This window comes from Gossypium arboreum, chromosome 7 (assembly GCF_025698485.1).
Source record: "Gossypium arboreum isolate Shixiya-1 chromosome 7, ASM2569848v2, whole genome shotgun sequence".
NCBI classification, from domain to species: domain Eukaryota; kingdom Viridiplantae; phylum Streptophyta; class Magnoliopsida; order Malvales; family Malvaceae; genus Gossypium; species Gossypium arboreum.
The window spans coordinates 91,866,439-91,891,642 of NC_069076.1; positions in this window are offsets into that span (position 1 = coordinate 91,866,439).

Sequence of the window (25,204 nt, forward strand, 5' to 3'; positions counted from 1 at the left end):
AACTTGCCCTACAATATTTTAAAAATAATTACTTTTGACTATCAACTTTTTAAAAAGAGTCAAATTATTTTTTAACGAAAATATTAACTAAAACATTAAAATTTTAAACATGATAACTCACATGACAATGTATGAACCTTTTAAAATTATAAAAGAATTGTCACATCAACAAGACACATAAACTGTTACATAAGTTGACATACCAATATCGTTAAAATTATTATTTTAGTCAATATTTCGTTAAAAATGATTTTGATTATTTTGAAAGGTTCATGATCAAATTTAGGTAAAAATAATAATAGCCAAATTAACAAAAAAATATAAATATTGAGGTTAAATTTATTATTATCTAATTATAAATTACATACAAGAATATCAATGTTGTATGAATTAAATTTTCTTAACTTATTCTTCAATTTTAGATTAAATAATTAAAAATTCATGTGAAACATAATTAAAAGACATAGATTAAATTTTAAATATACATTACCTATTGTAGTCCAATTTGGATATAAGGCGATAAAAATAGATTTTATAAATTTTGAAGACACTGCTTTTTTTAAAAATATTTTATATCTAATTGTATATACAATAAGTATACATGATGTTCGAATATTCATTTAACGACCTAGTTGGTGTTAATATGATAGAAAGTACTTTAAAGTCTCAATTGAAACATTTTAGAGTTTAAGAATCGATTTAAATTTTAAAATATTATTTGACGACTTCTATTAAAATTAATCGGTAAATCTTTTTGCTTAACCTTTAATATTTTTTGGGTAAATTATATTATTAGTCATACAACTTGTAGTAAAATTTTTATCATCTAATTATGAAGTTACAAAAGGTTACCTAATTATTCAAATTTTATTTTTGGTCACTTGTTTTTAAATGGCTAACGAAAAGATGGCGTGTTCAGTCTTTTAAAAATGACATAATAGAATCTTTAACCCTCAAATATTTATACATTGTGTCAATTTAGTCTTAATTTTTTAAAAAATTTAGCTCTTATGCTATTTTTGGTCAAAGTATTTTTTTATGCTTGTTTTAGTATATGAATTAATGATAAACTTATTCAATTGGTAAAATTTAATCACTCCTATAATTTATTTTAGCAATGAATAAAATATTTCACTTTTGAAAAGGTCTTATTTTTCTACAAGAGTTATTAAGCGTATTTTTAATTTTAAGTTTGAAATTGTACTAAATGTCTTTTATTTTATGTCTATCTATTGTAATACATACATAATAAATAAACATTTTCCTTATACTATTACAAGAAAGGATTGTATAAAATTGTGATTTTACGTCATCCTTATCATTTTTCAACGGGAGAATGACAAATCAGATTTTTTCTCCTAATTTCTAGTATTTTTAGTTGGATTTGGATTTTTTCAGGAGAAAAAAGCTGAAAATTAGAAGGAAAAATCTGATTTGTCATTCTCCCATTAGAAAGGGATAAGGATGACGTGGAATCACAATTTCATACAATTGTTTCTCAGTTATTACACTAGTAATCAAATGAGACATTTATGTTTACCAAAAATTAGTTAATTGTCGTAGAGAGATATTAAGTTTTCAACCATCTAAAATATAATGAAAGAAATGTATTTGAAGATTATTTAATTTAATAATAAGCAAAATTTAAGATTTTTTTCTTGTTTTTATTTCTATTTTACTAATAATGTCTTGACTTATATTTTCATGTAAAAATTATACAAATTAGGTTATATGTAAACATTAAAAGCTATTTTTAAGAAAAATAAATTAAGTTGACACAATGTATACATATTTGAGAGTTAAAGTTGTTATTATATTAATTTTAAAAGATGAATAATTGTTTTATAATCTTTTATAATTGGGTAACAAAAAACTTATTAATAGTTGAGTAACTACTAATGTAATTTATTTTTTTAAAAGTTTACTATTATAATTTAATTAAATAAAAATAAAAATAAATGTTTGAACAATGATGAAGTAGATGAAGTAAAACTAACATATTACAACACAAACAAGTTAAAAATCAAAACAATTTAAATTAAAATTAACTAATCAAACTAAAACTAATACACAATAAAAATAAATAAGAATAAATAATTTATAAATAATTATACATAACAAATCTCAAATTTAAACCTTTTCAAAATGTGTCACTTTTGTTGACAAAATTTTCCCTTTAATAGTGACCAAATTTGAACATATTTTACCGTTATTTTAAATCATTGAAGCAAGGTGGACAAATTATAACCCACGCGCGGGTAACATTTAAACCTGTCATATTGAAACAATCTATATTAGCAGGCATTATTTAATAAAACAAAAGGCAACTTTACAGATATTTGATTATTTTTCAATAATTTGGGTTGTTAAAATGAGATAATATAATTTTTATGTCTGAATTTGATAATTAAATTATTTTAGTACAGTTTATTTCTTTTGTGTATTTTAATATTTAAATTTAACAATTAGGTTTAATTTTTATTCTCAAACTTGAAAAATATAAAAGTTTGATGATAAAACACTTTAAGATCGTGTCATGTCATCACTTGAAAATTTATTAATTTCAAGCATTTTGTTCGACCCCTTTATTCGGATTGTTATATCGATCAATTGTTGGTCTTTCAATGTAATCTTATTTCAATAATATTGGTCACAATATCAAATATTAACAGAATTCAAGTCTAGGGGCCAAAAGTTATATTATTCCTTCATAAATTATTGATTAGAGCATTTTGAAAGATAATTAAGGTGGTCTTAGTACTATGAAGGTTTATGTACTAGAAGTTGGATTTCATTCTGTCACTTTCTGCTCAAAAAACATGTAAATTAGTCTTTATACATCATATCAAATAGCAAATTGACTTTCTATTAAAAACCCAACCATATCTTCTTTTAAAAACTCCCATCCATATCTTCTTTAAAAAACTAGTCACTATACGTCAATATGAGGTATACATGATACGTTACGTGTTACCGTCTGATTATTCCATCAATCACATCAACTTTTTATGATACAAATGAATAAAATTTTTAACAAAAAAATATTAATCTATTGTTTAATCAAACTAACAATGACAAATTTATTTATTTTTTGGAGTAGAGAAACGAACAATCGGACTCCAAAATTTAGCAGCCTTTATTGTATTTTTATTTATCTATTTTTTGGAGTAGAGAAACGAACAATCGGACCTCTATTGTATTTTTACTGCAATATAGTTATAATATTAATCATTTATTTATTTAATTTTCTATTTCTTTCACTGTCCGCATGTATATTATATGAAAAATCCAATGTGGTCGACATAGCCAATGCTATCAATCAATTTGTCTTGTCTTGACTTTTTCCCCAACAGTGTGTCTTTATTTTAACTCTCTTGAAATATATAAATTTGGCGAATATTTAAATAAATACTAATAAATTTAATTAAATATAAATGATAATAATTAATGGTAAATAAATACTAAAATTTTAAACTCAAATTTTAAAACTTTAAATATTAAACTTAACACTTTAAATTCTAAAATCAAGAGTTATTATTATTTTAATTAAAATTTAAATAAATTTATTAATAGTTATTTCTAAGTTTTTAAAAACTTTTTAATCAACTATAAATATAAGTGAACAGATAATATTTTATAACAATAAAGCTTAATCTTTTAGAATAATTAATATAAATATTTTAAAAGTTTTTTTATTAACTAATAGATTATTTTTCTTTTAAATATATATAAGATTTGACATGCTCTCAATTTTGAAATTATGGTAATTTTGATAGTTTTAATAAAATTTGAATTTATTAATATTTTTCAAATTAATATTTTAAATAAATTTAACTTATTTTCTTCAAATTTGAAGGAATTAAAAAATAGATAATTTGTATGATGGGAGAATATTTGATTCATTGGTGGTGCATAAGTCTCATGTATTATCGATGAATAATAACATATCACATCACCATTAAATTAAGCATAAAATAGTGGACAATTTATAAATAAATACTAATAATTTTATTTAAACATAATTAATTATTAATAAAGATAAAAATCCTAAAATTTTAGATCCTAAACTCTTTAAACCAAAATCCTAGAGTTATTAATATTTATTTATAATAGTTACATTTAATTTTTAATTATATTTAAATAAAATTATTACTATTTATAAGTCCTCCATGTAAAACCCTCTTACCCGAGACCATCGCCGGAGTCGAGCACGAGGCGTTAACAGACTTAAATTATCACTTAAACAACATCAAACAATTTATTTTAACTTTCGTAATAAATTTCCCATCTGCGTCACAGTCGCTAAAAAATTCATATCTCAAGTTAAGAAACTCAAATTCCAAATCCGTAAATTTTCTCTAAAACTAGACTCATATATCTATTTACTAATTTTTTTTCTAGAATTTTTGGTCAGGCCAATTAGTACAGTTTATTAGTTAAAGTTTCCCCTATTTTAGTGTTCGACTACTCTTACGTCTGTTCACTACGAACCACTTTTCTCTCTGTACAGAATTAAGATAACTATATCGTTTGTTTCTCTTAAAAATAGACTAAATAAGGAATCTATACATATAAAGTATGACTCCTAATTATTTTTGTACAATTTTTAGTGAATTTCTAAAGTAAGAACAAGGGATTCAGAAATCGCTCTGACCCTGTTCCACCCAAGCCCAAATATCTCATGAAATACAACTCATTTACCTTTTTTTGTTTCTTCCATATGAAAATAGACTTAATAAGCTTCAATTTAGTATTTTACTCATCATCTAATTCTGTCTCTAATATTTTTAGTGAATTTTCAAACTCACGTTATTGCTGCTGTATGATACTGTTTTATAGCAAATTCCACCTTATTATGAATTTCCATGGATTAAATAGAACAAATATGATTTTTGATTAGCCATTCCAATGGATAATCTTTACCAAACATTTCCTTATCATTCAATAGCCATATCATAAGATTATATACACAAAATGATTATAGTGCTATATATGCCATATTTCAAAGTATACAAGCCATTATACCAAAATGGTCCTCGGATAATGTGAACGAGCCTCCGACCGTTCCCGACTTCCAAACTAGCTTGTCAAAACTACAAAGAATAGAAAGGAGGGAGTAAACATAAATGGTTAGTAAGTTCACATGCAAATAGCAAGTAACATAGTCATGCAATCCAACATAAAACATCATTTGCATAAACAACACCAAGACATTCATGTTACATTTGCATTTAATATCTTACTACAATTTCATCATACCAAGTTCTCAACTCAAGGGTTTAAGCACACCTGTCAAATTTTCTCATTCACCATACTTACCAACATGTCACCTTCGATTTAGGCATTCTCCTTATTCACATAAGATTCACCCGTTGAACACATCGGAATATAATTTGAATACATGGATTTCATGCACATAAGTGCCATACCTGCAGCTAGACAAACTCAATAGCCTGCGGAAATTATGTAGCCAAGCTACCATGTAACCCGCCCATAAGTGAACTTAGACTCAACTCAACGAGCGCGTTCGCATCCATAAGTGAACTCGGACTCAACTCAACGAGCTCGGATGCCTAGTTAAATCTCACAAACTCGGACTCAACTCAACGAGTTCGGAACTCAAATATCCTAGTGACATGTCACTTGTATCCTAATCTATTCCCAAGGTTCAAACGGGCTTTTTCCTCGATTACACATCTTTGCCGTCTTCCACGGAATGTCGAAACCGATACTCAGTAGCAATTCATATTTATCAAGTAGTAAACATAATTTGCATATTACTCAACAATAACCACAAAGCATAATATTTCATGATAATAATCACCATATCATATAAATATCATTAAATTACTTAAAATGACAATTATGGTACCACATTTACACATGAACTTACCTCAATACCAAAATGTTAGAAATCGAGCCTATTCCTCGGAAACTTTATTTTTCCCTCGATCACGACTCGAATCTTGTTGCTCTTGATCTAAAATAACAAATTTAGCTTAGTTAATACTCACATTTATTAAAACAGTCCTTGACTCAAACTTTGGAAAAATTATATTTTTGCCCCTAAACTTTTACATATTTACACTTTTTCCCCAAGGCTCGTAAATTAAACTTCATCCTATTTTCTTATGTTTTATGACATGCTGATCATTTTTCCCTTTTATGGCAACATCAAATTCTCACTCTAACATGTACTTATGAACATTAGGTATTTTTACTGATTATGTCGTTTTACTCGTTTTCACGTAAAATCGCTTAGCAAAAGTTTTTTAACACAATTTCAAGCTTCATATTCTACCATAAAACATCAAAATAAACACATTTCACCTATGGGTATTTTTCCAAATATAAACCCTAGGTTAAATTATTGCTAGAATAAGCTAAATCAAGTTACCGGGACTCCAAAAACGTAAAGAACATTAAAAACGGGGCTTGGAATCACTTACTATGGAGCTTGGAAGCTTGAAACAAACCCTAGGTATGGAGAACCCTTGAAATTTCGTCCTAATGAAGAAGATGAACATATTTTGTCATCTTTTTCCTTTTTTTAATCTTTTAATTACCAAATGATTAAAATACCTTTCATTAAAAACTTTAGTTATTTCTACCTATGTATGTCCATTTTTGTCCTTGAAAATCTAATGGTATAATTAAGGACCTCTACTTCAATTATGCTCTTCAATTAAATCCTTCAACATCTAAAACTCATATTTATCAACTTTTGTAATTAAGTCCTAATAGGCAAATTAGACATGCAATTCATGAAATTTTCTATCGATATTCTAACACATGCATCTAATCCCTCAATAAATTATAAAAATTTAATCGAAATAAAATTTTTTACTTCAAAATTGTGGTTTTGAAACCACTATTCCGTTTAGGCCCTAATTCGGGATATCACACTCCATGTTTTTTTTTTTGTTTAATTGAATGATGATGTGTCATATTATTATTCATTGATAGTGCTTGAGCCTTATGCACCGACAACACATTAAATATTATTCATTGTATAATTTCAAATTATTTAAAACGATATAAATCAAGCAAAATAATAATCTTTTTTATTTTTATTTTTAGTGTGTATTATATGCTCTAGACAATTACATAATTTAATTAAAAATTAAAATTAGCTTATTTGTTTAATTTTAGTCACTTAACTTCAAAAAGTCATAAATAATCATTAAACTATTCAAAAGTTTTCATTTAAGTTACTGAACTATTCAAAAGTTTTTATTTAAGTCATTGGGTTGTTAAGTTTTTTCTTTTTAGAAAAAAAATTTGCTAGTGTACTTGAAGCGACGATTTAACAATTGGTATGGTAGATTAGGACCCATTAATGAGTAAAAGAAAATACATTAGACCCAAGTTAATCAGACAGTCAGTGTCGAAAATCAAAGAATAAAACTAATTGGCTTTTGGTTCGTCGATTCATAACGTTTAAAGTTGTTTTATTAAAAAAATTGAACTATAAAAGAGAAGAAGAATGAAAATTTTTTAGTGACACAGACTACAAGCGTAGTTGGGGGGTTGGCAGGGCCTCCGGCCACCCTTAAAATGGAAAATTGGCCATTTAGGACATTTAAATTTTTTAAAAATTTTAATTAGTATAGGTAAAATTGCACTTTGACTCCCCTGAAAATGATAAAAATTCGATTTAATCATTTATAATTATAAAGATATAGGCCATTCAAATGGTGAAATTACATTTTTATTATCGTAAAAATTAATAAAAATTTCTGCCTTCACCCTTGGCACAGGCGGTGAGAACATAGAAGGTCATATAATAACGATTTTAATAGTCCAATCCAATAACTTAGATAAAGACTTTCAAATAGTTGAATGACCATATGTAACATTTTGAATTTAAATAACCAAAATATAAATTTATTAATAATTTAGTGACATTGGATGTAGTTTACTTTGCCTGCCGCTTCGGATGGTTATGCTTTATGTCGGGGGTATAACCCTTTGGTGTGGCTGCTAGTTACATTCAATCCAGTCGTATTCAACATTTTGAATAACATAAATAAATAAGTTTCTAATTGAATTCCATGTGATTAGATGAGGTTTAAAACAATTATGTTAGTAATAATTCACTAATTATTACTTGAACTAATCTCTATAATAAGGCTAAACCATATAATTAGTCACTAAATTGTAAATAAATTTTTATTTTGGTTACTTAATTAAAAAAGTTACAATTTAATTATTAAAATTTGTGAAATTTTTTTGTCACTCAACTTTTAAGTGGCATTTTTTTTGTCAGGATGGATTTGGGGCGGCGGTGCGGTGTGGTGTGGTGCGTTTAGCTTACTTTTTGTCTCACGCTATAATATCGCTATAGTATTTAATCTCACCGCCACCGCTGTTTTTACACTAACCGCAGGTAACCGCACCGCCCATCCAAACTCACCCTTAGTCTACTAACAATTTTAGTTCTCAGCTTTATATTTTTTTTTGTCAATTCGAGGAATCATAAAATAAAATTGAAATTTATTTTAAAAATTCTATGTAAAAATTCTAGGAAAATAAAGAAAATTATCATTTAGTAGAAACCAATAACAAATTAAAAACAAAAGAAAATAAAATAAAAAAGTTAGATCATTACATGCTTCCTCAATTTTTCTCGAAAATTTTCAAGTCAAGCACCAAGCCGTTGAAGAACATCCAAAATTGATATTACAGAGGCTTGTGAAATCGACTTTGATACTATTTTTAGCCAAAAAATACGAAATATACCATAAAATTTTCTTTTAAGCCTCAATTCATTCTTACAATTCATTTAAATTATTTTTCAAAACCCAACTTATAAGAACAATTTATATTATAAATATTTTCTCTTCTTACAACAAAAAAGTTATGTCAAGAAAAGAAAGAGTTAAAACAAAAATAGAAAACCAATAATTTTTCTTAATATTTTGTTTTTCTATTTTTAAGAGTTAATATTAGGTATTTTGGCAATGTTTTTTTTAATTTCACAAACAACCTTAAAAAATTTCATGTCCCTTTTTTTTAAATATTATACTACATCCTTATAGGGCACTAGTTTGTCAACCCTTTTACCCTGGTTGTGGAGTTGAAAAATTTTCTGGCAATGTATCAAATATTATTATTTTTTAAAAATGAGTATTGGATACTTCTATACAAATAATATAGAGAGGAAATTTGGAGGGTTTAAAACATTTATCTATTATTGAATTTTTAGTCAACTTTTATTTTAATTTTAGTTTTAAAATTTTCTAAATTTTTAAAAATATTTTTATTTTTATCATTTTATATATAATCAAGGTCAAATTGAAAGAAAATTTTAAAAAATTAATTAAAATTGTTATTATACCAACTAAAAAAGCCACTTAATTGTGACAAAAAAATTTAAAAATTTAGTGACTAAATTATAACTTTTTAGTTTAATAACCAAAACATAAATTTATCTATAATTTAATGACTAATGATATAATTTACTCATATAAAAATATATAGTTTTTCTTGAGAAAATTAAAAGAATAATTTAACAGCATGTACCATTTAGTATTTAAGCCCAATCCCTATTTAGTCTATAAAAGAGAACCCAGCCCTAATTAAAGAATAAGTTTAACATCTTTGTTCTTATAAAAACTGCATTAAAGAAGAGTCCATATTTGAGTGGGCTCATGAATCCAATTAACAAAACCTATATAATTAAGAGAAAATTAGATTTGATAATATCATTGGGACCCAACATTTCAAAATTTTCAAAATGGCTTAACCTTTACAAATGTGTTATGAAAGTTAAGTTTTTCAAAGTGCTCAAGCAACGGCTAAACTTTTTTGAAAGTGCTCAAATAATAGTTTCTCAAATGTCGTGTATCAGGTATTAAATTATGGTTTTTTATTTTATTTTCAAACAATATTTGATTCATTTGTCATGTATTTTATTCTAAATACATTAGAATTCACATGATTTTACTCAAAATTGGGCTGAAATGCAAAAAAAACCCTTATTCAAACATTTTTATAATGGTTAAACCATTTTACGAACATTTTGAAAGGTTTGACCCTTATGTGAGCAATTCTTGAAAAATTAAATCCTAATTTAAACATTTAGCCTATTAAACATGATATAATAATAACATTAAAGAATAATAATTAAAATATAATCAAACAACTGGAAAATTCAATTACTTAATATTAAACTATCTCAAAATCTATACAATATAAATTATTAACATACTATAAAATATTTTAAAAATTATTGTGATACATTATATACGAATATAACACAATAACACGAATCTAATTATCAAAATAAATTTAAAAATTAGAAATAAATTATAAATCAAACAATTTTAATCGATGCCATGGTTTAATCGAAGAATAGAAAAAAAATGTCACATGCCTTCTCCCCCAAATTATATTGACTTAATATCTAACAAAATTCATTTTAAAATCCACATTAATTAATAATTAGCTAAAATCCTTGTTCTTAAATCGAATAAAAATATATTAATGTTACAAGTACATTGCTTAAACCGGACCTTTGCCAAATCTTATTAGTGTCGAGCATTATTTTGCATGACTTATACGTGAATCTTACTTGAATTATCTTTATTCTATCCTTACTTACTTAAGTTTTACCGTGTTCTCTTAGAGGCTGACCATGATGGGACTTGCGCTATAACCTATAAATACCTGCTTTGACTTGAGGAAGAGATTCTTCTTTTCCTATATAACCAGAAGCGAAGCATGTAATTTTATTTTAAACGGTCGAGATAATGTTATAAAATTTTAGAGAGATCAATGTTAACAATTTGTTAAAATGCTTAAATTACATTACTAATTTTTTTAGAAAGGTCAAAAATGCGAAATTTTCATTTATTCAAAAACTAAAGACTTAATTTAAATGATTTATATTATGGAAGGGTTAAATGGATATTTTCCCATTTAACCAAGGCTTTTCCCCTTGGGTTTGCCGCGGTCCGTAACTTTTTATCAACAACTCTCCACGCACAACTTTATTAATCGTATTTATCTTCTTCCTTTTTTAACTTCAACAAAAAAATAAATAATTTATACTAATACTTGTATATTTATAATTAAATTTCAATAAATAATTTATATTAATATTAATATTTATATATTTAATAAAATATATTTATATTAATTAGAACAGTTAATTCAAGCCCATTGCTATAGTTGCAAGTGGGATTGATGAAAGCCCAAATTTTGTGGTCGTAGATATATATTTTATCCAAAGGTACAAAATGTTTGAATTTATTCAACCTCTCACTCAAGTGATTTTGTAGACAATGCACCATATAAAAAAGTATATAAAAAAGCGTAAAAGATGCCTTTGACATGTAATGGAGTTGTGGCAAACAACTAATTAACCTTACTATACTTTCAAATTTTACTTATTCAAAATTATTTATAGTCTCTCTTTAACCTATAAATAAAAGGATAATGTGTTTCAACGTATTCGAACCGATATTTTTTTATATTGACAATAATACCTATACTAATTAAATTAAGAGTCAAACATTCACTGTGTATATAAACTATAGATATAAGTATGTGTTATAATATTGATATTACTTTTAGTTATAACGTCTGAAAGTATTTCTCTATATCTTATCAAATTTCTTCATATCTTTCTTGAAAATCTAAATCTTTTCCCCAAATTTTTATTTTATAATATAATTATTTCAACCCATTTATCACATTCCCTCATTTGTGCACGAGTGATGGAGCTTATTATGGTAGCTAGGCAATTGGCATGAACAAAATGGCATATAAATTAAAAAAAGTCACCCCCAACATAATGCCTCTTATAATTTAACTTTATACTAACATTTAGGTTTATTTTTTAAAGTTTTACGATTTATAAATATTAATATTTTTAAAATTAGATCGATAGTTAAATTGATTAAGTTATCGATTTGTCAGTCCAAATAATTTTATTAATTTGATTAAAAATATTAAAAATTCATAATAAAAACCTCAATTTAACTACCTATTCATCCGATTTTTATCTAGTTTAACTGGTTTAATCCATTATTGAATCGATACTCTAATTGATTCTTTATTTAATTGGCTGATTCGGCTCAAACATCATTAATGAAGATTAATTTTTTTTAAGGTTATTAACTGCTCTACCAAAGAAAATCATGTTGAGAGTTCAATTCTAAATTTTCTCTATAAATGCAATGTGCTTTTAACACTGCAAACTTCATTTGTTAGTTTTCACTTTATATTCATTGTTATAGATTTATTCTTAGATGCAACTCAATATTTTCAATTTAGGGCTACTTTAATATCATTGTTTGCGACTAATTTTTTTTTGAAAAGTTTAACCTAAAAATAATTGTTGCGAAAATATGATTAAAATTTCAAGTGTTTAGCAATACTATTTCAAAAGTGTTGCGAAAAGTTAAAATTAAAATTTTAAACTTTAATTTAATTTATTAATATTATGAAAGATGAAATATAAATTTGAAGTATTTTTAAACAATTAATATAAGTAGTAAATCTTAATTTAAATATGTAAATCATATTTTGGATAAATAAAGCACATACAAACATAACCCTTACAATTTAATGAAAAATCAATAATTGATGGATAATGGACACAAATACAAAATATCATTTCACCCCATTTATTTATTTATTTTATTACTAAAATTAAGAGTATAAGCCAAAGTATACAATGTTAGTATTATTTTGATATTAAGGTAATTAAACCTAAACAAAGTTAAAAGCTAAATTTTTCAACCTTTTGCTTGGCTTGAAAAAGCAGTTTGAAAGTAAAAGTTGATTGTTTAGTATCATCGAAGCTTTCAAAAAGTGTTTTTCATGATCATAAGTAATGTTAAATAAGACTTAAGCCTAAAGTAATCCAATTTGAAACACTATTAAAGGCTATTTTGTATTTTAGTATTTAAAAAATTCAAGTCATTGATTCAATAAATAAAATTCCATATTTATTTATTAGTTTTCATATTTTATAAATTAATTTATTACTAATTATTGAAATAAAATAGTTAAAAGAAAATTTTTGTTAAATTTTGTTTTCAAAATATCCAAAGTAACTTTAAGCGCAAATTTTAATTAAAAAATTAAAGTTGATAGGAAAATTCAATAAATTTTAAGGTTTAATTGTAAATTTCAACACATAAAAGTACAAAAGTATACTAACATATTTACCCTTAATCTTAAAGAATAGCAGTAAACACCAATTTAAAACAAAATTTAAAAACAAATTTCAATATTAAGTAAAATGACCTTTATAAGTGTGTGTGTGTATATATATATATATATATAAGCAAGTATACAAGTATCATCAAGTAATTTGATACAATTATTGATAAATGCTTTTGAGACTTAATAATGATTATTTTAGCAGAATTTTTCTATGCATTTAATAATTTGGTTGTACTAAATTAAAAAAATATTATTAATGTTTTGCTAGTATGTGAATTAATTATGGGATGCTATATATATTAATAAATTTAATTAAATTTGTAAACATATATAGGTTTCAAACATGAAATTCCCATCACATTTGGCCACAACTTGAGTGTTGATTGATTAAAATGGCTCATTTGTGGTCACAATTTCAATTGCATATTTGAGTGAATGAAGAAATAAAGAAATGGGAATTAGTTGGGTTTTCATTTCTCTCATGGTTCATAGCTTGCACTTTTAAAATGTCTCATGTCATGTATGTAATAAAGTTAAAAAAGAGGTGCAAGAAACTTTGTTTCTTTGGTTGGTTGCAACAATGGAAACTATGTTCAAAGTTTTATTTTCACAATAGAAATTTGGGTTTCAATATTTATTCTATTTTTCTATTGATTTGATTGCCATTTCACCTTTAATTTGCGTTCAATAGTGCTTGATGGGCAAAATTAAAATATTTATGTTTGGGAATTGAGATGAAAAAATATATGTATATAAATTTTAGATGGACCAAATATATATATATATATATATATATATTATTGTAATATTAAAATAAAATATCATTTTGCGATTCACTTCAAATCCTTTTTCAATTGAGTTCAAAACACTAATCAAATTATAATATTAACTCATGACATTTCTATGGTTCAAGTTCAAACAAACTCAAAGAAATCAAAACTCTCACATTGAATTATACACATAATTCTAAAAAAGGTACCTTATAATAAATTGAGAAATTTTGCAAGTGTTACATAAATTAAATGTTTTAGGCTTATTTGAATACAAGTTAAAGATTAAGGGTTTATTTAAGTGTAATTAGAGTATAAGGGTTTATTTAAGAAAAGTGACAAAACTCAAGTTTATTTAATATTGTTGATACAAAGAGGATAATATGAAAGGAGATGACAATTCACACAATAGCAAACCGTACTGCAAAAAGCCAAGCTAATTATATATGGTTGGGAAAATTTTTGGTTTAGTAGAAAATTTTCTCCTCTAATAGAGAAGAGAGAGATATTTATAGTAAAGGTTTGGCTACCATCCACCCTGTGTAAGAGGGTATAGTCTGAGTAGGCATGTGACAACTGGACTTGATAGAGTTTTACATGTTATTCAACCTAGAAGAAGATTTAACCACTTAGCTTGGCGAGGCTCCTTGATAAAGCGTATCATAAGATTACAAAGTTTATGATTCTGACACGATATAAGTGTAAGACAAGCTAGCATTGGGTATAAAAAACTTTACTAAGCCAGGCTAAGAAAGAGATATACATATAATTTTTATAAGATATATATATATATATGTTTAAATGACACATATTCAAACTTAAATATAAGTATGCGGTCTTTTAAACAAAAGAAAACAACTATGAACTAATTGAGTATGTATATCCATTTTAAATTTATATTTGTTGAGGGGAGGTCAATTCTTCCAAAAGAAGTCTTCGAAGTGGCATCTTCCCAAAACTAACAAACCCCTTAAGTGGTAGCGTAGTAGCCCATAAGTGCTCTATATGTTGTAGGGCATAGGCTTAAACCCTATCAAGTGCAAATGCCCACATTTCTTTAGTGAGTTCCTATGCGTCATGCATAGTCCCTCATGATGAGAAACTCTTACTTCTATTGAAACAATTGCCTCTTCAAGCAACCTCAAGCACTCATACTAGTATTAGAGTCAAAAGACAAAATTTAACCGATATCAATATCAAACATATAGAGGAGTCTGTTATTATGAACGAACAACACTACAAAATTTTTCTCTAAAGAATTAGGAATCCTTCAACAATATCTATATTTGATTTTGATTCATATTAAGATTTGAGTATGATGTAACAAAGATGAAATAATATGTGTGAAAAAGATTGAGAGATATGGTGGCTACAAATGGGCAGGAGAGGAACTGGTTTTAAAAGTTACCATTTGGGTGTAAATATAATGATTTCATGGTGGATAATGAAGATGACTACACATTAAACCAATGCATACTAATGGAAATATATATAAATATAATGATGTAAAGTCAACGCATGCTACTTAGAAAATATATTCACACACTTTAAATAAAAATTCCATTTAATTAATTCAAGTCAACTCAACCCATTGAGAGAGGAAAAAAAAAAAGTTTGGAAACAAGTGCAGGTCATGTGTTGAAGTGGTGCTGCTGTTTAAATGGGGTGTGTTTTCCCTTCTTTTTCCTTTTCAATTTGGATTGGCTTTTAGTTTAGGCAGCAATGATGGATGGAAAAAATATGATATAAATATTAAATTATACAATTTGGTACATGAATTTTGATTTTATATAATTTTATGTATGAAATTTTGATTTGATTTAATTTTTAAAAATCATTAACAATATCATAGAATCAACACCATTTTATATTAGATATTACATATACAAACATTTATATTAATCCAATGTGAAAATAAATTTTTGTATTAATTTCTTTAAATGTGTAGAATTGAATCAAAATAAAAATTTTATGTAACGACAATACAAGTTCCATGTACATAATTGCACTAAATAAAATTGATGTACTAAATTGTGATATTTATCCTGTATTAGAATATATCAAGTTATTGGATTAAATTTTTAAATATAATATTTATGATATTTACAATGATTCAATGTTTAAAATATAAATTTAAAATTATTAAATTATTTGACAAAATTATGAAAATTGAAATATGAAACAAAAATTAAATAATTCTAAAAATATATAAACATATTAAAATTTATGAAAAATGAATTATTAAGAATTACATAAGATTATAATACTTTGAGTACGAAAAAAGTAATAGAAACATAATGGTTATGTAAAAATTATATAAAATGAAAATTTGAAATATATATAAATTTATAACCCTATAGATATGGAATTGTATTAAATAAATTTTAAAAATTCAATTATAGGAAAAATTAACTCAAATATTAATATTATACAAGATATGACATAATGCATATCTAAGAAACATACGTTTTCTTAATTTTCCGACTTCAAACAAAATGATTATGGAAATTTACAAAATATTCAATATAAACAGGGTGATAATGATAGATTTGTCATTTAACTTGTTAAAATTTTATGAAATTATATTTTCACCCTTGATTGCTAATCCTCTTAAAAGAATAAAAATAAAATGTGAAGCAAAAGAATGCAATTCTTATTATTTGTTGAAGGGTTTGTTTTAATAAGTTGTATAGATATTAATGTTTTAAAATGATTAAAGAGTACTTATTATTATTTGAAAATATATTTTTTCAATATTTCAGTCTGTGGGACGATAATTATAGTCTTTAGGGTAATTATATTTAAAGATTTTATTAGTAAATGATTATGATTTGTTTTGATAGAGTGAATGATTATGAATATCATTAATGGCAGGCGGAGGATCGGAATACAATTATGTATTTTATGATAGTAAAAATTAAAATTTATTATTTTAATAGTCTATATTTTATAATTTTAAATGATTAAATTAAAATTTTCTCATTCTTAAAGGTCAAAGTGTAATTTTATCATTTACTATTTTAAAATTTTAAAATTATAAAATGACTAAAAGTAAATTTTGATTAAAGATAAAAGAGTATTAAAATTGTAAATATATATATATATATATATATATATATAAACAACTACCTTAAAATATTGGTTTAACAAAATGGATGTATATATAAATATTAAATAAAAATGAAAAAGAAATTGACGGCAATCCCATTATAATAGTAAACGAATATATCTGAAATTCAAGGTTTCATTTGATTTTAACTAAGATTTTAATATTCAAAAACATCATTTGATGCCATTTTAGACTTAGAATTTGAGTGAATATTGGATGAGACAGCTAAACCAACCACCCACATACACAAGAATTGGTCCATTTCATTATGAAATTATAGACTTACATTTTTTTTATTTAATTTCAATCACGCTTGGAATATTTTTTATTTTTAACAAAATAATAAAATGAAATCCGATGGAAATTATTGGTAAATAAGTTTATGTCGGTGAAATTGAAAATTTGGGATTAAATTGATTTGTTTTATAAGATCAGATAGTTAATTTTAACTTTTTAAGTTTTTTTCCGTACAGTATCTTTGAAAATGGCACTTTTGTAATGATGAAAACCTTAAAAGCCACTTTTGTATCAACATAAGCATTTTATAGGCACTTTGTAAGAAAAAAATAATATGAAATTCAACTTTTTTCATCTCTTAATCTTAATTAAAATCTATGTGATTGTATTTTTTATTATCAATGTTAATCTTCTCTTTAATCTTTATTTGATTATTGTTATACCCCTCTGTTAAGAAGACATACGGGAAGTTAAACAAACATTATTGACTCCGCATTGACTTCCTGAGCGCCACCATCTGTCCCACTTCAAATGGGACCTATCACTTGGGCTTAAAGGTGAATGCTATCCTAATGTGATTCCACTTCTAATACAATATGGAGTCTATTTAGACTTAACTACCTCATATTGATAGAATCTCATGATGCGTGTCTATAATTATCCATTACGCATTTAACGGAGCTCAGAAACTAGGAGTAGGCATCTCGTTAGTTAATCCAGATAGTAATGAATGGAAATATAAGCTTTCTTTTATGTTCGTTGTGTCCAACAATGCTATTGAATATGAAACCATAATAGTTGGTTTAGAACTTGCAAAGAAGCTAGGAGCTCAAAAACTTCATGCTCATGCCAACTCCCAACTAAAAGTAAAACAAATTTAAGGAGAATATGTGGTTAAGGATCCCATCTTATCAAAATACTATTCCATTATAATACAACTATTACAAGCCTTTCCGGAAGTCCAGGTGGATGAAGTCATTCAATTTGCAAATATAAAATTTGATTCTCTATCTCGCATGGCATATGCAGTAGGGATTTGAAAGAGAGGTAAAATCTTATTAGAGCATAAAGAAATCCCTAACTATGAGAAAGCATGACAAGTATTCCATATAGACTCTGAAGTATGTAGATGACGCCATTAAAAGAATCTTATCCAGTGATTCAACACTTTTTGATCCAAAAAGACTCAATTGAATTTCTCGCTTATGTTGAGAAATGTGCCCATGTTGTAGTAAACATATTACTGTTTTCAATGCATTTGAATAATAAATAAATAAAATTAATTTCACACTTCACTGATATATCATTTGTGTTTTTGTTTTTCATATTTTACATACGTAGCAAAATTGTGACAAACAAATATTAGCTTATTGATTGTTTAAGTTCAAATTGATGATAAGTGACATTGTAAGAACATTTACATTGTGAGAAAGAAAACTTACTTCAATAGATAATCTAAACGAGTTTGTAATCTTGTAAAAGAATCAAAGTGACCGTTTGATTCAAATACTTAGAAAGAATATTATGCCATCTACAATTCCAATTGGGGAGATGACTAGCCTTGGCTATCGAAGTAGTTGACTCCATAGGTAGAGACATAGATATACTTATTAAAAGAATGATACATTGGACTAAACCCAAGTTAAATTAATTTTGAATTTGTTTGTGAATTAATTCACTTGTGACGTTCATAGTGACCATGCGTATGTAATTCATGTGTTTTGATATAAGTGGAGGCATGCTTTAAAGATAATCGAGCTCATAACCAGTATGTTGGGTACATAACTTGTATATGGTATGACTTTACTAGCAACAATGGAATTCATAGCTCGATTAAAGAGTTAACAATATCCTCTCATTGGCATTGTGTGGATTGATAAGTATGGAACGTGGCCATGGGTTGCTTATTCTCGAACAAGCAATTTATCACTGTCATTTGTTGATAGTGATCATATTAATCATTAAAAAGACACAATAGTAAAAATGAGATAAAATATGATTGTATTGAGTGAACGAATTTAACTTAAAGAAATCAAGGATATCATATGAGACTAACACACACATGACGAGGTCATTGATAAAGTAGTTGGATGAATTACTTTTGTAAAGAGTATACAATAAATAGTTTTTAGTCATGATACTTCTTGTGGATTGACTCCATGATTAAGTAAATTGCGAGTTATCAGAGAGATGCTTCTGGACATAATTACAATTATAAGAGTCTGATTGTATATGTCCAATTGATCCCTCCATTAGCTCAACAAAAGCTCGATCGGACTGCATTTGAATCAGAAGGAAATTCTACAACTTTGAAAATAATTTAATTGAGTTGATTTATTCAATGTGGAATTAAATTGAGCGGTCATGAGAATTGTTCAACTAGAGAATTTGATTAAACAATTTTATTTAAAAATTAATTTTGAAAAATCTCAGTGATATTTGAAAAATTAACTTTGATAAAGAAAAATTAAATTAATCAAATTAATTAAAATAAATATAATATTTTGGAAATTAATTTTCAAGTTAAACAATTGGTCCAATGAGTAATTGAACTTGAAAATTATTTTTGAGATCAAAAATTGGAACCGAGAACCAAAAATTGAGAACAAGACCTAAAATTGGTAGAATCAGGCCCGATATGTGAAACCGATTATACAATTCAACTGGTGGCTGGACCGAACCGGTCGAGCCGTCACTAGCTTAGATTAAACTGGTTGTAGTCGAACCGGTTGTAGTCGAATCGACTCGAGGTCCGGTGAAAGTGTCACGCTTGCAATGACACCATCAGGCACGACGGTGCCAGCGACTACGACAATACATTTTGGTGGCCGACGGATAGCCGACAGCTATGGTTCTTTGGTGGTTGAGGAATGGCAGAATTACATTCCTACTGGGACTGTACCAGATAATTTAATTTCAGATTAATTATTTAAAAAATAATATTATTTTAATAAATTTAATATTAAATTTAATTTAATACTGACATTGATAAGTATTATATAAATTTAATATTAAAGTGATTAAGTTTGATTGTAGTTGAATTCTCTAAACTCTCCTTAGTCTTGGGTCATTATTTACACAAACTTAAATTTAAGAGAAAGTTCTAGAGAAAAAATTCTCTGAAAAAAATCATTTCAGAATATTTTTAGAGATATTTTTCTTATTTACAACTTAACCTAGAAGTTTAGAAAATTTGCGAAATTACCCCACTGGTAATTTAGTGGAAATTTTTTTAATTCGAAGCGAGCCCAACACTCACCAGACATGAGTTTGAAGATAGCGGAGAAAACTACTCAGTCGAAGTGTTCATCCTAGAAGAATAAAAAATGTACAATTTTGATTAAGTGTTTATTAATTTATATATCACAACCAAGTTCTTGTTTTTGGAAAAAAAATTAAAACTCTAATTTTTCTCTTAAACTTGTTTTCCAACCTGTTTTTCCAACAAACTAGCCTCTCACTATACGCTTATTGACGGGATCTTATATAAGAAAGCTTTCCTCCAACTACTTTTGAGATGCTTGAGACATACAGAAGCAGAATATGTGATATGGAACATGTTGGATTTGTTGTGAGTGTAGCATATTTGTTTGTAAACTTGTAATTTTTTTGAGCAGATTGGTTAATAAAAAAAATTCATTGATTACATAAATATACTTTGTATAATTGTCCTCATGTGGTTTTTACATGCAAAGCAAAATAGAAGCAAATTTTGTACTGGAAAAAAATCTGGTTCGAAAATGATTTTCCTACATAACGAAAAGTAAAAATTTTGAAAGTTGACTCGATTTGTGATATTTATAACAATAAACTCTAGACCGAGAAATCGTACTTGTGTTTTCAGATAGACGGATCCTTAACATTCCTAGCTTTCAACCAAATGATCTTCTCTACTATTCTCGCACCACAAATTGCTTTAAGTGTGGGCTTGAACAAAACGAATCAAACACAGAAATTAGGAATAGTTTTATTTTCTTTTGGGGTGAAAACAAAAATTCTATTCTCAAATAGAAACCAGCAGAATCATTATCCAAAAAAATATATTTAATTCTTAGAGAATAAAAGTTTCTATATTTTCAAGCAGAATAACGATATTTGAAAGTTATTTAAATAGCCCAACTAGTTTCATCTATTTATTGGGAGAGAAGATAGAATCTTTGTTGAATTAGAGAAGTTTACTTCAGCTAGAAAAAATAAATCCTAGTTCAACTGGGATATAGGGTCGGCAACCCTAGGGTTTGTCATCCCCGTTTATTACATAAGGGGCTTTTGTGCCTCTTTCATATCAAGTCCAATTACAAATACTTCCAAGCTTTTAACTCAATACTTTATAATTTGATCCAACCTAATATTTATTTTTCTATTTCCAAAAATAAACTTCAATATATTTTCAATTAAATAGTTTTCTCAACCCAATTCTAATTCCGTTTAAATCATGATGACTTTACCGTAAAAGAATCTATAAGAAAATATATTTAATATTTTCACATTCAATGGCTCACTATAACCAAATGATTAATTTTCATTTTCGAACTTCATTTATTAGGAAAAACAAGAATTCGTTTTTCAATTCATTTTCATTTTTTTTATTTTTTTTGGAGAAAACCATATTCATTTCCAAATGATTTCATTTCTCCATTTTCATTTTGGATAAAACCTTAATTATTTCCAAATATTTCCTATTTCTCTATTTCACCATTTCTATTCATTTCTGTTCATTTGGTTTAACATGCAATTCATTTCTAGTTACAATGAGCTAGCGGAGAGACCACTTGGACATATGCGATTGAGGCTCACATGATTTATAATTAAGTTCTAACTTTTCATCTATTAATTATAAGCTCATTTATTCATGAAGTTATTCCACTATAGTATCGTGACTGAGCTCTCCCCAATGGCATAACATTACAAAAGCAACTCGATCAATGCTTATCCAATGACCTTGCCATAAGTGTGTTACCCTCATGGGATATCTTTAATCTCTTTGGGATTGTAACACCCCTAACCCCTATTCGTCGCTATAACAGGGTTATGGAGCATTACTAAAATTTACAGATCAAATACAGACATTTCATATAATTTCACATTCATATCAGAAATCAATCATATTGTCCCTTATATAAGCCCTCAAGGCCCAAAATGCACATTAGAAATAAGTCGGGACTAAACCGGGTACTTAGAGAATTTTTCACAAAATATCAAAATTTTTTCAAAGGTGCAGGGGACACACGCCGTGTGGCTAGGTTGTGTGTCTCACATGGTCAAGAGACACACCTGTGTCTCAGGCCGTGTAGGCCCGTACCTAAATGAGGGTGCTCTCTGACTTGGTTCACACGGCCAAGCCACACGCTCATGTGCTAGGCTGTGTGAACAATTATGAGTATTCTGTTTTGAAATTTTTAAGATGCAGAGGACACACGGCCAAACCACATGCCCATGTGATAGACCGTGTATCGCACACGGCTGAGACACACGCCCGTGTCTCTGCTTATGTGAACGAAAATAGGCCATTTCCAGGTCACATTTCTCACCCAAATTTGTCTTCCACCTACATAAACACTTTAACACATTCTACAAGCCAATACAAGACATTCAAATCAATCCAAAACCAGGTATTAAAGAAGTCATATTAATACATATGTTTCTGTCTAAACTTATCAAATAACCATACATACATATAAACATATTTTACCATTTATACTATCACAAACCAATCACTAACATGCCTATAAGATTTTTCTACATTCATCCATTTCAAACACACATTAAATATATTAAGGTCATTTTTACATATATAAATATACCAATTCAAAGCAACCATCAATATGCTTATGAGTTGTTCTTCACTCAACCATATCAACTACAAGCCATATCAATGGTTAATTTCAACCAATCATGTACATGCCATCATTGACCAAATTTAACCTATACATGCCATTATAACCAAAATGAGTCTACTATAAGTATACCGAAAAGGACGATGGATAGTGTTATGTAGCTCTAACTAGCTTCCAACCTTAACGAGCTTCCAAATACTATAAAACAGAGGAAATAAAACAGAGTAAGCATTTAATGCTTAGTAAGTTCGTGTATCATGGAATTCAACTTACCATTATTTCACTTATAAGGTAAGTATACACAACATATTTCTAACAAATTTGGCTAAAAGCCTAAACACATATCCATATCACATTAGCTAAGTAATCACAAGTAATAAATCATAATCATGGATAAACAAGTTCATCAAGCAAGTTCCATATTCGTATAGCAACCAATTTATTTTCAATAAATCAAGTAATATCATTCTCATATATTTCAGGTATATATAGACATAGTTCATTTCAATTTCAAGTTGTTTCTTGTCATACCTTTGCCCGTTGAACCATTTAAAATATCGATGGATACTCGGGTAATACACACAAAGTGTACAAATCTGTAATCTGTTAATTCATATTCGGGTATGCTCATACGAGCACATAAACGGAAAGCTCTTTTGAGCCATATAACGGGAAGCTCATGTGAGCCATGTAACGGAAAGCTCATATGAGCCAATATCGAGAAGCTCCGAGAGCCATTAATTGGGAAGCTCATGAAAGAGCCTTTAATCGAGAAGTTCAAGTGAGTCAATATCAGGAAGCTCAGGAGAGCCATTAATTAGGAAGCTCATAAGAGTAAGTTATCGAGAAGCTCATAAGAGCCATAAATGAAAAGCTCGCAAGAACCATATAACGAGATGCTCTTTCGAGCTGTGGTATGTTCGTAACACATGCAAGACTACAACCAATTCGAGAACCCTGTATCTATCAAATTTCATTTATTCAAACATAACTTAATACTTGTTGGTCATTGGCGGACATGTGATTACTTTCATATACATGGCACTTGTACATTTCAAATACACAACATTCAATTTAAAATATAAGTATACAATTTAGTTACACGAACTTACCTCGACAATGTTCGTGTACACAAAAGCTACTAATCCGGTACTTTCTTTTTTCCTTGATTTAACTCCGAATTTTATCTATCTAGATCTAATTAAGCCAAATAAGCTTGCTAACTTCAAGCTCTTCAAACTAGGGTTTCCGTGCCTTTTATTTGGGAAAGATGATATAAAATGATGATATTTCTTATTTAATTAATTTATCATCTTTTATTATTTTATCTTTCAAATTTAGTCATTTTCTTTATTTAATTTTCCATTGATGGCTAATCATAGTTATCTACTAAATCCTCTTAATGGTCTATTTTCCATATAAGGACCTCAAATTTTGAATTCCATAACTATTTGATACTTATAGCTACTAGAACTCAACTTTTGCATTTTATGCAATTTTGTCCTTTCCATCTAAATAGACATGTAACCGATAAAATTTCTCTACAAATTTTCATAAGATATTTCAATCATAATGCATACTATGAAATAATATTAAAATTATTTTTCTTCCAGACTCGGATTTGTAGTCTCGAAACCATTCTTCCAATTTTACTGAAAACAGGTTGTCACAGGGATAATATCCGTTCTCCTAATATGATCCTATTTTATCTTATGGTAACTATTATATCTTCCTTCATGAAAAGTCAATCACTATCAAATAGTGATCAAGTCATCCATTACAAAGATGAACGACTTGTAGTCATGTTTACTTTTCATCAAACATGTAATGTCAATAAGAGGATATCATTTACCCATGTCTCGGGCTATAAATTCCATTGTGGTGAATGATACTACATATTGCAAAAGTCGTATACCCAACGTAACAAATTTTGGTTCATTATCTATTTGAACTCAAGATTTTACTTACATCAAAGTATACGAGTCACGCATACATAGTTCATCATCCACTTAGGATTTAGGTATGCCACACTATGAACGTCAGAAGTGAATAAATCCATAAACGGGTTCAAG